This window comes from Phalangium opilio, unplaced genomic scaffold (assembly GCF_054372755.1).
Source record: "Phalangium opilio isolate 3A_F unplaced genomic scaffold, DU_Popi_V2 ptg000052l_1, whole genome shotgun sequence".
Classification (NCBI taxonomy): domain Eukaryota; kingdom Metazoa; phylum Arthropoda; class Arachnida; order Opiliones; family Phalangiidae; genus Phalangium; species Phalangium opilio.
In genome coordinates this window covers 746323-760916 of record NW_028324171.1, presented here as the reverse complement: position 1 = coordinate 760916, position 14594 = coordinate 746323, and the positions used below count along the sequence as shown (strand labels likewise).

At 35.4% G+C, this 14594-nt stretch overlaps 1 long non-coding RNA gene across 1 annotated transcript; it reads right to left on the bottom strand.

The window, feature by feature from the left end:
- Positions 1-6742: 6742 nt before the first annotated feature.
- On the bottom strand, positions 6743-7596 carry LOC149673378 (uncharacterized). The gene is made up of 3 exons (XR_016367083.1): positions 7498-7596; positions 6974-7442; positions 6743-6920 (listed from the first exon to the last, which is right to left on the bottom strand). It is a non-coding gene; the product is annotated as an uncharacterized LOC149673378 (long non-coding RNA).
- Positions 7597-14594: the final 6998 nt, after the last annotated feature.

Here is a 14594-nt window from a genome sequence, read left to right as displayed (position 1 = left end):
TATGATCAGAATAAATAAAAAGAGTCGTCATATATATATAATGTTAAATATGTTTATTGATATAAAACAGACACACCAACATTTCTCCAGATGAGAAATCATGGTTAAAAAAGACATTTATATTGGTATACACAGACAAAACAGATTATTTCTGAAAATAGTAAACTTAAATTTAAAAAAGCTATTAAACAGATGGAAACTCCCAAAAACAAAGTACACAACGTAATTAAAAATATAAAATGACATCTAATATTTAATTTCAGTTTCATAACTAGTGAAGAAACGGGAAGAAATTTTAACTTGTTTATTTTTTTGATTCGAAAGATCGGTTTTAAAGTCTTCTAACGTTAACAAACTATTAACTACATCGGTGGTTTCTTGAGCGTTTCCGGGAGCGCATCTTAAAACTCTTCGGTAAAAGTTAATATAATTTAATACTTCGCTCATCTGTAAATTTTTGACGGCCTGATCATAGAACGAAGAAACCCTATCACTCCAATCTAGGGTAACACACTGATGGCCCAGTTGGTTTTCGTATGAGTTTTGACAACCAACACACGAAGTCTCCGCTATTTTATTTATTTCCCTTATGAGTAGATACGCCAACGTTTGTTGGGCTTCAAAGTCCCCCGTCAATTTAGGTGGGAAAAATATGAAATGTATAGTTGGAATTAAATATTTTTAATAATTCCATTCGTCAGTGGTCATCATTATCCCGGTTATACTACACGATTTTTTTCTGGCGTGTTATAGCGACATTATGTTCAACACCCGCGTTTAAAACAGTTAACCACGCTCCATCGTTATTATGGTCCGACAGTGGGTAAATTCATTGAGCGGGTGTCAAAAGTAAATTGTTATGACCTATAAATGATTTAGAAAGTCTGATATTTTCTTTCGCTTCATTAAATTTCGCGATGTGTGTGTCGGTCAAAACTACACCATCATGTGTTGGTAACCATCTTCCGATTTCGGACGAATAACGGAAAGAGCGTATGTTTAAGAACATATTCCCATTGTTGTTTTGTCTGGAAATAGTAGCGTATTTGACCAAAGTTCCATCTTTCTTTCTATATGTTGATCCTAATGGTGCTTTAAACAATATGTCAAAGCCACTTTTATTGTCATGAAACACAGGATCGGCTACGTCCATGTTGTAAAAATCGGGGCTGTAATTGGACGTCAAATCATTAACACTATAAAAAGCTATATAAATATAACAGATTATTCGGTAAAATGAAAAAACATCCAATTACCATATTAGAGAGTCTTGAGCCATTTTTAGCGTTGTTCGCGCGTTGGATAATTGTAGAAGACTTGAAAGCTTCCAACTGCAACCTTTCCTCTTATGTGATTTTAGTTTCGATTTACTGGACTCTCAAACCTTTTTTTTTTTTTAAAAAAAAATCGGACCCAACTTCGAATTCGTGGTGGAAATAAGCTGCTTAAATCTTACAACATTGTATAAGATCCAGGCTGTAATTGGAAGCAAATCATTAACATTATATAAAGCTATATAAATATAACAGAATATTCGGTAAAATGAAAAACATCCAATTACCAAAATAGTGATTCTTGAGCCATTTTTAGCGTTGTTCACGCGTTGACTAATTGAAGAAGAATGAAAGCTTCTAACCTCAACCTTTCCTCTTATGTGATTTTAGTTCCGATTTCCTGGACTCTCAAACTTTTTTTTTTAAATCGGACCCAATTTCGAATTCATGACGGAAATAAGATGCTTAAATCTTACGACATTGTATAAGAAAAAGTTTATTCTATTTTCACGTTCAATATAATATATTACGGATATATTGTCGAAACGTACTTTTTTCATTTTAATAAACGTCAAAACTACTTGCGAGGACGTGTTTTCGGATTAATCGTTGTGGGTGAATTAATAATGGATAGTTATTTCTTTGGTTTTTAATGTATATCAGATATTGTATGAAGACAAGTCCTACATGATCTACCATAGAAACTAAATATCCTATTTGACCCACATACGAAACTAGTTCGAGGTGGGATTAGCTAGTGATAAAAACGTTAAAATACATCAATAAGGATTATAGGTATCGGATTAAGCGTTGCGGGTGAATTAATAGTGGATAGTCATTTCTTCGGTTTTTAATGTATATCGGATATTTTACGGAAATAAGTCCTACGTGATTTATCGTAGAAAACATCGATTATGAGTTTATGGTATTTTTAAATATCCTATTTGACCACGTATGAAACTAGTTAGGTGAGTTTGAATTCTTTCAGATTGTATATGTATTATACTATACTAATTTATTCGTTCCAGTGGGTATAAAAGTATCGGTCCTTCCTTCTAGAACCATCATTCTCGAATAATATTTCCAGAGATAGAAAATGACTGTGACTCCAATTTTTGTTGGTGAAGAAATCAAGGCGATCTTACGGTACACGGCCACCTTAGGCCCAATCCCCATGAGAGACGACCTCCCTGAATTCACCTTCAGGGATTTAGAGGTAAAAATTTAACAACTTGATTCATTTTTATATTAAAAATTAAATATCACAACGACGTTTTTATTCATTTGTTTAAGATCTTGGTGCGCTCCATACACGTTGGCTTTGTCATCAAGTTTGACCTTAGACCGGAGATATCATCCGTTGATGTCTCCGTCTCGTACCACCCGAACCTGGACCGGCTCGATAGAAGAATTGGAGGTGAAAATAGCATCATAAAGGTATGTTTTCTCTCTCTCTCTCTCTCGCTTAATTACATCATTATTCCATGTTTCCTTTATTTCTTCACTAGGTGAGGAAGTTGGAGACATTCATTCTGCCACACGAACGGGCCAAGTCGCTTATTTTTAAAGACTATTTTGAAAATCGGAGCAGCAGCAGCGAAATGTAACAAAAAAAATTAAAATTAAAAAATATATATATATATATATAATCGTAAAAATAAAAATTGAAAAAAATGGGAATAAATAAATAAATGAAAATTAAATATTAAAAAGCAATGAAAAGTCTCTATTTTTTTTACAACATTTTATATTTAAAAATCTTCACCGTCCCAATCAATTAAAATTGGAGGCGAAGTTATTACAACTTTTTTTCCTGTTTTCTTATTAACCATAGACGGGGGTTTCTTCTTCTTTTCCAATAACTCCGTCTGGCTTCTAGTTATAATCGATTCTTGACCGGTATTTCTATTCAATTTACCTGAGACGTTATATTTTCGTGATTTTTTTACGATTGGTTTTGCGTTAGTGGGAGTAAAAGTCGAAGCTGCGGGGGTTTGAACTGCGTTAGTTTGAAATGTTTGGGTTTGAAGGGGAGGAGGAGGAGTTGGAGGAGGTGTATAGGTGGAAGGGTTAGAATGAATAATTATAGGTGACGATTGTATATTCGGTGGGGTTGATGGTAGATTGCTAACGCTAACCGTTTTCGGAACAATGTGTTTTTTAGAAAACTGATACTTTTGAAGCAATTCTTGATACCGTCGAGTTTTTTCTCTCGATGTAAGACCTTTTGTTCGAATTACCGCGAACATTTCCCGGTCAAGGTCCGTCATTTCATTGTTAATTAGATCTTGATTTGATCGAATTTGATCATATGGGACGAGAATTAATTTTTGAAGAGTATTCATTGTCCGAGTAATGTTGAAATGCCACTGATAATGCTCGGTAGAAGCGTCGAGATTAATGGAAAAAAACCTCCGTGTTGTTTCAATTTCAGAAGAGACTTCTTTCTTTTTAACGAAATATTTTTATCAGCTAGTTTACGTATCAAATTCCTGTACTTGACTAATTTTCTCCTTGTTTTATTATCTATGATAACATTTCCTTTTTTTTTAAGTTGCTTGATAGTTGGCATATGAATTTAAGTTGCGGATCGTTTACACAATTTACCCCTCTTAGAGGAAGGCCGTTTAGACTACTAAATCTCCTCGAAGTTCTCGACATAATGATGAAATTAATTGTTAAATATAGCTATTTATAAAATATCATCGGTAGATCTTCCAAAATTCCGTGTCCTCTTAACCTCAAATCGTCGGGGCACTCCACCCTGAGATCCAGAATTAGATACGCGTACGGTGATAAACTAGTCGCATCCTCGTACGCTAACAATAATTTATTTGGTTTTTTGGGAAAGACTTGTCTCGAAAGCGTAGCAATCTGATTCTTATCACGCATCATTCGCTTCAAAATTAAATAATGCGTGTTCAGGCTGATATCTCTCATTACGGAACCTTTAAAAAATTAGACATATTCAAAGTACGGTAATAAAATATATACAAATAAAATCCATACACAACCTTGTTTGTACATATTTTGACTTAATAATATGCAGCTGGCGTTTTTATGGTGCGCATTTTTAATGAATAAATTTCTGACAGTTTTATTGTCTTTCAATTCGTTTAGAAGGTCATCGATAATAATCAAGTTATTTACATTACAGTCTAGTAAATTTTCAAGATCATCGGGGATTCCCTTAACAAATTCCAAAATTGGAAGTTCCTTTAGTAACTTTTCAAACTCGGTTTGATACGAACCGTACATATAAATAATTCTCTGTATTTTCGGAGTTATGCAAAACTCGTGATTACGTAGTAATTTAAAAACGAACGTGCTTTTACCTGAAATAAAGTTTTAAAGTTAATAACTATCGTATTAAATATAAAAACAACGAAATTGATGTAACCTGATAAACTGGGTCCGTAAATAGCGTAGTTGCTAGGATGACGAAACTTCAGATAGCACGAGTTCATTTTTAACAATGGATGGAATGATGTTCCGTGTCCGATATTTATACATGATTATTACTTTTTCTTTATTTAATCGATTTCGCTAATCCACGAGTTGAAGGATTCGTCATACGAATACCATTTAACGTAATGTTCTTTAGTACCATCGGATTTTTTACGCGTTTTTAAAATTTTTCAATACGGAAAACGCAATCATTCAAATCTTTCCCCACGATTTGCATTTCCGGTTGAAGGAAAGTGCCCTCGATCAACCGGGAATTCAGATCTTCAATCTTATAGGTCCTTGGTTGTGTATTTAAAACCGCAAGCACTCTAAATAGTTCATCACTCCATCTTGGCTTGAATTTTTTATTAAACACGCCTAAGTTTTCACCTTTCTTGGTCTATTCACTCTCTTTACTGTCTTTCTCAAATGTTTATTCGCATTCCAAAACCTTTCCCCCGTCTAACTACCCTCCTACCTGATAGAAGTTTCCGCGAAACCTTAGACGGGACTATTATAATTCTCTTACGTAACATCATGGATCCAAATTCTGAATGAGTATGGTTTATTCATACACTTGTTATTAATAGGAAAATAACGCAACTAGGAATAATAGACATCTTAGTAATATTTTTTATTATCACACATTACAAAATAGAGTTATTTTTCCGCTATATCCTTATTCCCGTAAGGTAATGAAGTAACACCATCTTCCAAAATATACCGTTTATCATCAAAACACGATAACGCGGCTTTCTGAACTTTCAAGGTATAAAGTTCATGATTCTCAGACTGGAATCGATACATGGTCTCTGACGTACGTTTCCTTTTGAAAAGACAATTTTTATAGTCCTCGTGTCTTATTTTGTTTTTCACAACAGTTTTACAAATCCCTTTCAACGTTTTTTTTTCTTCCGTTTCACTCAACAAAAGACTATAAATTTTACTACGGAGCCCTACGTATTCGTGAACGGGCTTCCCTGAAGTTTCATCTTTGAACTTCCCCAACGCCTTTTTATTGACCTCATTGTAGAGAAAATGGTTCTTAGGATAATTGCTAAAGTCAAATTTATCACCGGTCTTTCTAAATCTTTATACACGTTTTCCGTTCGAACTTCAATACAGAATGAATCAGTGTCGGTAAATAACAATTTCACACGATCATTATATACTTGCTTTAAGAAATTGAAGTAAAAATCGAACATGAGATGTTTTGATAATTCAAGAACAGAAAACCCTATGTAAATTGGTCTATTTAAAGTAATTTTTTTGGGGCGCATGGAAACACCCACAAAATCTTTGTTAAATACCGTCACACTTTTAAACGAGGGTTGACTAACTTTCTTTAACAATGTTTTTTTCGTGTGAGCTAAATGAAATACTATTCTTTTCCTTAAATTTTCCATTGATTTACCAAATAACGAATTGTCAATTAGCTTGAACAATGATTGTGAAAATTCGTCGGGCGCTAGCTTCCGCTGTTCGGTATTGAATTCAATAAACGGTCTAAGCCAACGCTCTTGTCTGAATTCTAACGCTCTATGTATTTTTGTTAAGACCATACCTTGTTGTAAGTAAAGTTTTAGATTTCTATAATGGAGAACATACTTCGTTTTAGACATTTGGTTGGGAATTAATTTTGGGTTTGATTCTTTAGGAGGTATGTTAAATTCTGCTAACACATCTTGACAATATGGTGAAAGTTGGGAAACCTGAACGCTCAACCTTTCAGGAGCCAAAGGGAAATCCGATGTAAAAGCATGAATTTCCGGGGGGTAAAGAAGGTCGCATTCGATGATGTATCCTAGATTATTATCATCAGGTATTTTGGGGATTTTTGTCATTAAACTATTTAATTCCGATACGGGGACCCACTTAAAACCGTCAATTGGTAAATAATCGCTTAAACTTGTTCCATATCTGAAATGATAGACTAACATTAACCCCTTGTAATTATTTTTTAAAATCAACAAGTAACTCACAGGTTATTACAATCCAGATAGAGAACGTAACTCGTTGGTTTATCATTAACATATGTTTGAGGAATAAGCGGGTTATTGGCAGCGGCGTATCGGTGTGTTATCATAGAAACTCCTCCACGGATTTCCGATTCTAGGAAGAGATACTGGTCGATGTCTAATAATAACTCTAGTTTCACCCCAGTTTTGAAAAGCATCGCTTGCCAGGCGTAACCTGGTACTGTTGAAAATATTACTTTCTAGTATTTAAGAACTACATTACCAACACCTTACGTGTGAACGAATGTAGAACATCGAGGTTGTAAAATTGAAAACATTTGTCTCTAAACTCGTTAAAAACATCACATAATTGAACACAGTCGGTAAGCACGTATAGATCATGGAGGTCACCTAGATATTTAAATGAATCCTTTAAAAACTTCAGCCTTTAGATTTTCTTGTTAGAAATAAAAAGCTATTACCCATATTTTTCAATTGGAATGTAATCCAAATTAATTTCACGTGTTCATAATCCTCTTCATCAATACTTTTATCCGATAGAGTACTGAAAAACGCTCCTTTATCCGGAAGCGCTGTCTCATCGAAAACCTTCAAGGAAGTTACGTATTCGTATGGATACGGTAATTTTTTTAATAGCAATTTCGCTTTGTCCTCTTCAAATAGGTTATTAAGAACCTTAAATTTTTCCGCCCCTTCTTTACCCAAATTCATCACGAGATTGGATAATGAAGTGTTTAGAAATCTAAAAACAATTACTATAATCACTTTTACCGGAGTAAAATAATGAAATATCTTACCTAAATGAGTCAATAAATCGGATATTACTAAACGTAAACGAAATGTAACGTTCCGTGTTTGAGGGGATGCAGGGCAGTTTTTCATTTTTGAAAGATCCAGCCTTTTGAAGAATTAAATGTAAATCATAGCTGAAAAAATAGTGTTATGTTTTTAATCCTATTTTAGAATTTCATATTCAAACTATTACTTGGAGAGATTATGGAAAATACATGGTAGATATTTAGGGGGTTTGATTTTCAAATTACACGACGAATGCGCCGCTCCACGAAACTGACCAGTTAAATGACAATGATCACGTACTGGTCGGTCATCATCATCATCATCATCGGCGAAATTCTTCTTACAAACCCTACAGTGACTTGAAAATTGAAACTCTTTCTCCTGTTTATCCGTCATAATTAGTGGAATATTTATAGAGAGCATGTAACTATTAATTTCAGCCTCTATTAGCATTCGTTTGAGAAAAACACTAACAGCGTCCAATCCTCTGTTTAAAGGGGGCTTCAATTAGAACCGGTTAAAAGTAATTGAAAATTTAAAAATGTACCTGTAAACAAACGGTTTTGATGTTGTACCATCGCTATTCATAACGATGTATGCAAAACCGCAAGTGATATGTTGATTAATTTTATGCGTGTGCGAAACTTTGTTATCTTGTTCGGGGCCTGCAATCGGAGATAGAATAGATTCGAAATCGGCAACAACGTATCTCGGTATTTTTTCCCTCATTTCATAATTCTTAAAAGTAAATTCTTGTTCTTCCGGCATTTCTATTAATGTCGGCGCGTGTTTTTTACAATCGTCAATGTGTTTATCCCTTAATGTTTGTTTGGAAAATCTGTGTAGACATCTCCGACAATAAAATGTCGTGGCTTTCTTTTTAGTTAAATTAGAAAGTCTCGATAAACTTTTAATAAGACTGAAGTGTTTCTTTCTTCCTTTAGAAATTAGCAACAGGTCTATTTTACGCCGTTCTTCACATTCGTATTCACTGATGAACAAAGGGTAGACAAACTTTTCGAATCCGAAAATATTGATACTTAAATTGTTACGCTTTTCGAAGGAAATTAGCTCACTCGGTGACACTTTGAATGGACTTTTAATATTTCCCATGTCTATTTCATTCAAGTATCTCGTGTAGTTACTAACTCTTTCACTGTTGAATTCAACAGGATGTAATTTAGCTAGAATAGAGTATTCGAAACATCTCTCATCCTTATTTCGAATATTTGTCAACGCTTTTTTTGATTTCAAAAACGGTGGTAGCTTGAAATATGACGCTGGTCTTAGCGGATGATATGATACGAAATTTACTTGTAAAAACAGAATTTTGTTCAAAACCCAGTTGCTACCACCTTTCTGGAATTGTTCCAAAGAGTTCATAATTTTCTGAACACTTCGCTCTATTTGTTCATAAATCTCATCCTCGCTTAAAGTTGTATTTGTAAAACCGCGAAAGAAGGGAAACTCTAAGACTTCCTGCGTTGAATTAACTAATTGTCGACAAAACTGAACATTAACCACAAGGTACCATTTAATACCTCGTCTTTTAGTCAAATGTTTCTTCAAATACACATATATCGCTTCTCTATGTCTACTAGTAAACGTTAAAATATCAACTTCATTTCCATTCGCCTCTATCAGTGTTGTTACTAGAGAGTTACGTAAAATCGGAACTTCATTCGACTCTAAGTCATTAACTCCTGATTGATTTAAATTCCTTTCACTCGATGTGTAAGTACGTGAAGTACTAGGTTGATTCAAATTACCACGTGAAGGACTCGGTTGATTAGATTTGCTAGATGGGTCCGCATCATCCTTCCCTCGATCGGAGTAATTCTTTCTCAGTTGTTTTAATCGTTTATGAATGGTTAAATGTTTTTCTAATCTGTAACAGCGGGAAAATGTCGCGCCACAAACTTTACAAGTCAATTTGTTTCTTTGATGAACTTCGCGTATATGACTATTTAACGTTTTCTTATAACTAAACTCCCGATTACAATCCTGACAGATGAAATTCATGATGATGACTGAAACTTAAAGTGCGGGTCTTTTCTCGAGTAGGATGGTATTTATACATAATCGTGAGGTAAATTTTCTTATGTCTTATATTCGCAGAGGGGTTTTTTCTTTTTAAATCACATCCCCTCTTCCTCTAATACTTTAAAAAATAATCCACATTTTAGTTTTTATAGGTCAGGAAATCGAACTGTCCAGACACAATATATTCACACCACCCCCTGATCTTTACGTCGTTAAAAACATTATTTTTAAATCACATCCCCTCCTCCTCTAATACTTAAATAACCCACATTTTAGTTTTTATAGGTCAGGAAATCAAACGTGCCCGGAGGGGTTTTTTCTTTTAGGTCAGGAAATCAAACGTGTCCTTTTTACCCCCCCCCCGATCTTTACGTCATAAAAAAAACGGGGACGCCATAGAAAATACATAGTATGGGTTCCATATGGGAAATAACATGGTGGTACTCTGGAAAACTCCATAGGTTTAACATGGTGGTTCTTGAGTTAGAACCCCCCTTTTCTCACTACTTCTTTCAAACTTGAAAATATACACTACTTGTAGTATTTATGTCGAAATAATCTTTATCTTCGTTATATTAGTTATGTAAAGGGGCGGGGGTTGAAAGAAAACTTTACAATTGACTGGCAATTATATGTTCATTTAAATATAAGGTTTTGAGGGTCTATTTTTAAAATTTTGTCACGCAACTCTTAACTTTAAGTTTGGAAACAGTGCTGCTAGAACATGGCAATTATTGTTTTGCGCTTGGGTTACCAAAGGGACAATGAAAAGGTTATTAATTTTTGGAAAAAAAGAATATTCCAGAAGGCTTTGCAAATTGTACCCCTGTTGGATTTACGCAATGCAACCTGCCACGCAGACTACCCCAGCTGGTGAGAAACACAAAGAAATATTGCAAAACTTACTGGAATATAAATTGGAAAAATAGTTTAGTTGTTTTAATTACAAGGGTAATGTCTATATATATTGGTAAAACAATTTGGGAAATAATTTTCACACTTTATAAAAACAAATTATACAACAATGGTAAGATATTAGTTATAGGACAAATTAATAAGTTCATATGGCTTTTTTTAAGCCTAACTAATAAATAGTTTAAAAATCAATTTTTGTAAGTGGCATCGGATTGGGACGGGTAAACATTATTGATAAGTTATAGAAAGAAAAGGTTATATTAATAGATAATATTTAAACAAAATCTTTGCTAATCTTTAATATTGTAACAGGATAATATTAGATTAGAATAATTTAATTTAATGGCCATAAATTGTTAATATAACAAAGTTATGGGCGTCTTAATTTAAAAAAAAATAGCGCGCTTAAAAGAGAAAAAAATGGAAGATGCGAAACTGATATTTAGAAAACTCTTTGAATATATTAATTTTAATAAGTATTTATTTAAAATTTGGATAAGAGTGTCTTAATCTCAGTTCAAAAATTCTGTTCAATGTTAACTAATAGGATGAGTTTGTCTCAATAGTTTCACCAGCTTATTAAAGAATTATATTTAATCACATAGCATTACCAACAGAGGTTACGTTTTTAGCGTGTTTTTTACACAAACCACCATTGGGGCAAGACTAATACAGAGCACTAAAAACCCTTCACTAGAAAATTCTAAAATTAATGCAAGAATCATCGCCTTTTTTCGTAACAATAGCAAGGCCCTACAATCCTCCCTCCTCTCCCTTTCACGGTGATTATAGTAGGCAACATCAAAATTACTCCAGAACCATCGTTAACCTTAAACTTGCTCTAGGACTAACAATCTTACCCAGTCATAAATTACTTTAAAGGGAATATGAAAGTATTAGTATATCTTTGACAGATATGATGCTCCTTTCTGGTACGAATATTGAAATTTTGGACTTTACTCGGTGTAAATTTGATATGGATTCTTCAAGCACGTTAGATTCCCTTTAATGTGTCTGGACTCTTTCCAAGAGCAGAACAGTGACGTCAGTCAAGTTACTGACGAATCTTTCCCTTTTTCTGATCATTGTATCACTGACCTCGTACCAGCCGTTGTCTTTTCTCACAAAGTTCATATAATGTCCCTCGGCCAAAGATTCACCTTTATGAATAATCACCCCTTTAGTTTTAAAAAGCATCTTACTCATAGTGACATTTTGATTTTCAAAACTTGATATTTTGGTAGAAATCTTAATTGGTCGACCATCTTTGTAATCGCCACGGAGATGACACAAAAATACGTACTTCCCGCTGGATATCAATACATCACGCTCTTGTATTTTTGGGTTGTTACAAAATACGCATGGCACCTCTGTTAATCTCATCCTTTTTTCTAGAGATTTCCAATCAATTTTATCTCGGTTTTCTAGTGGAAGATTGAAAATGTTGCTTTCAACAATATTCTCCGAATTTTGTTCAACTTGACATTTGGGGCATTTGGTAACGTTTCGCGACTTTGACCAAAAAAGATCTTTCAGAGCCTTAGAGTAATCGGCTTCCATTTCTTGGCTTAGTTTCGTCAAAAGGACCATCAAAAATTCACTGGCATCTTGTTGATCGTTTTGCGTAAAATGATTTCCGACAGCCATTCTCAGTCCCAACCCTTTACGACTGAAACTTCCTTGAGAACTCTCGATGTCGTTTATCGTGTTATGGAGGCAACGTAAAACTGATTTTTCAACGAATGATCCATTGTAAGATTTAACCAATTCTATTAATTCTGGCACTAATAAGAGTAGTTGCAAAACGCTATTAGAATAGCATGTTACTTGGTCATCGTTAGCTAAACCCTTCAAGGGCAAACTATCCAAACTCTGTTGAGCTTTCCTTTTCTTCTTCGGTGTTTCTGCACATCTCTCTTCCTCGCCTTCTAAAAGGCTTTTAGATAGTGTAGGCGCACTTCTTTTGCCACCTCGACTTTCTTTCGACTCCGTTATTTCCAAAAGAGGCAGATCTGGCCTATATTTTTTGCGAAGCCTGTTATACTCCATAATGGCTCGTCCATCCGCCTTAATTTAATTCGGATCAAACTGTAATAGATGGAGTCCGGCCAAGGACGTCACTCTCGATAAAGCCACATACGCCATGCCCGTTACGAATAAATTCGGACCCAAATCAATAATGGCGCATTTTAAACTCATGCCTTGGCTTTTGTGTATCGTAATAGCGTACGCCAGGATGACGGGAAACTGTGAGCGTTTAACGTAAATGTTTGCCATGAGCAAAAATTTGACGCAAATTTCCTCAACTAAAAAGTCAGTGTTAGCGTCGTCGTTATTCGGTTCGCGATCTACTCTTAGAAAAATCCCAGTAGCGTTTCCATGTTCGTCCTTCTTGAACCCAGTTACGAAACCCATCGTAAAATTTACAACGCCTTTTTCAAAACTGATATTCCTTCTGACCATTATTCGGCAGCCAATGCAAAGAACTAACTCGCTCTCCAAACCGCCTGTTTTGGACGGTTCGTTTTCTAGCCTTTGCAGTCTCCTGAGAATGTTTTTATTCATTTTTCTGCCATAGTCAGCGAGTCTATCCTGGCAAGGAATGACTTCAACTTTCTGGCCGTTTTTTCGCAGCATATCAAAGTTGAATTTTACGCACATGGCTAATTTAGGCATCAAACAAATTGGGTGAAACCCTTCACTGGACAGCTTAATGAAAAGCTCCATAGCCACCTCGATGTTATTTCCTCCAGCAACCAATCTAGTTCCTAAGGTTGCAACATCAGCTTCGGAAATATTTCCAATTCTAACTCTGCTTAGAATGTCGCCGTAACTTTGGTCGTTGGCTTGTCTAACATTTTGCGTTAGTTCATCGTATTTAAAAAACTTCCAAAGATCACTTCCTCCGATGCAATTGAATCTAAGTCTGGCTTCTTCGGAAGTGATTTTGATAAACGCGGGATTTCCTTGAACCGGTGGCAATTGGAAAAAGTCTCCCAAAACAAGGATAGAGACCACACCACCAAATGGTTGGTTCATTTCCCAAAATTCGTTCAGCCTCAAGTGAACGTGAGTCAGTAAAACCGACGAGACCATAGAAATTTCATCATTAATTAACAGTTTTAAATTACCCAAAGTTTCTTTCATAATGCTTATATTCTCAGAACTCAGGGAATGGTATTCGGCGATACGCCCATGATCTACCGGCAACATTAGTAATCTGTGTAACGTTACGCCATTAACATTCAACGCTGCCAAACCCGTTGGCGCGGCAATGGCCACGCTAGCAGGATTTTCAAAGCGTCGCCTTACAGCGCTGGCGAGAGTGTCGATAAGAAACGATTTGCCAGTTCCACCAGGTCCCGACACAAAAAGGCACTTGTTTCTAGATTTTTCTCCCTCTAGGGAGAAGTGATTCATGATCTGAATATAAATTCTCTTTTGATCCGAGTTTAGTGACGCCACATTGTCAAAATCAGTCTCGAAATTCATTTCCATGGCAGCTTCCACATCAGCCATCGCTTGTTCGGTTTCGATAACAATTTCTTTACCTTGCAGCGCATTTTCATCGTCCTCCCTTTCTGCCTCCGAAATTATGGTTTCTGGCTCTTTCGCCTTTTTAGAAGCCTTCCGTTTCTTTTCAACTTCTTTGGAAACCGAGAGTTTCTCATGGTATTCTCTCATGTCTTTTAACACCGAAAGCGAGTTTTCGAAAGCATCGGCGTATGTTTCAAAATCGCCCAATAGCTCAGTTTCAGCACGCCACGGTTTGAAGAGGATCAATAGAGCGTGACAATACTGTTCTTTCTCCTCTATCGGGTCGTGAATAAAGTGCCCTATTACGAAGGGCTTAATTCTCTTTCTCATGAAACCCAGATTGTTTTTCAAATGGATTACATTCGCATTTTTCTCGACACCCTCAGAGCGCATCGCATAATCGTAAAACTGACCAAATTCCCGCAAACTAATATTTTCCAAGCTGTCAGGACGATTCGGATATTTGTTGTCGACGAACCCTTTTTGGCAGTGTCCGTGCTTTCGGGGTCAGTTTCCCTCAAACGCGCGAGTTCCTTGGAACCTTTCAAAACTCTCGATCGGTTTTCTTTTAAGTTAGTGTTAATCAATTTAGTGCTGTCGG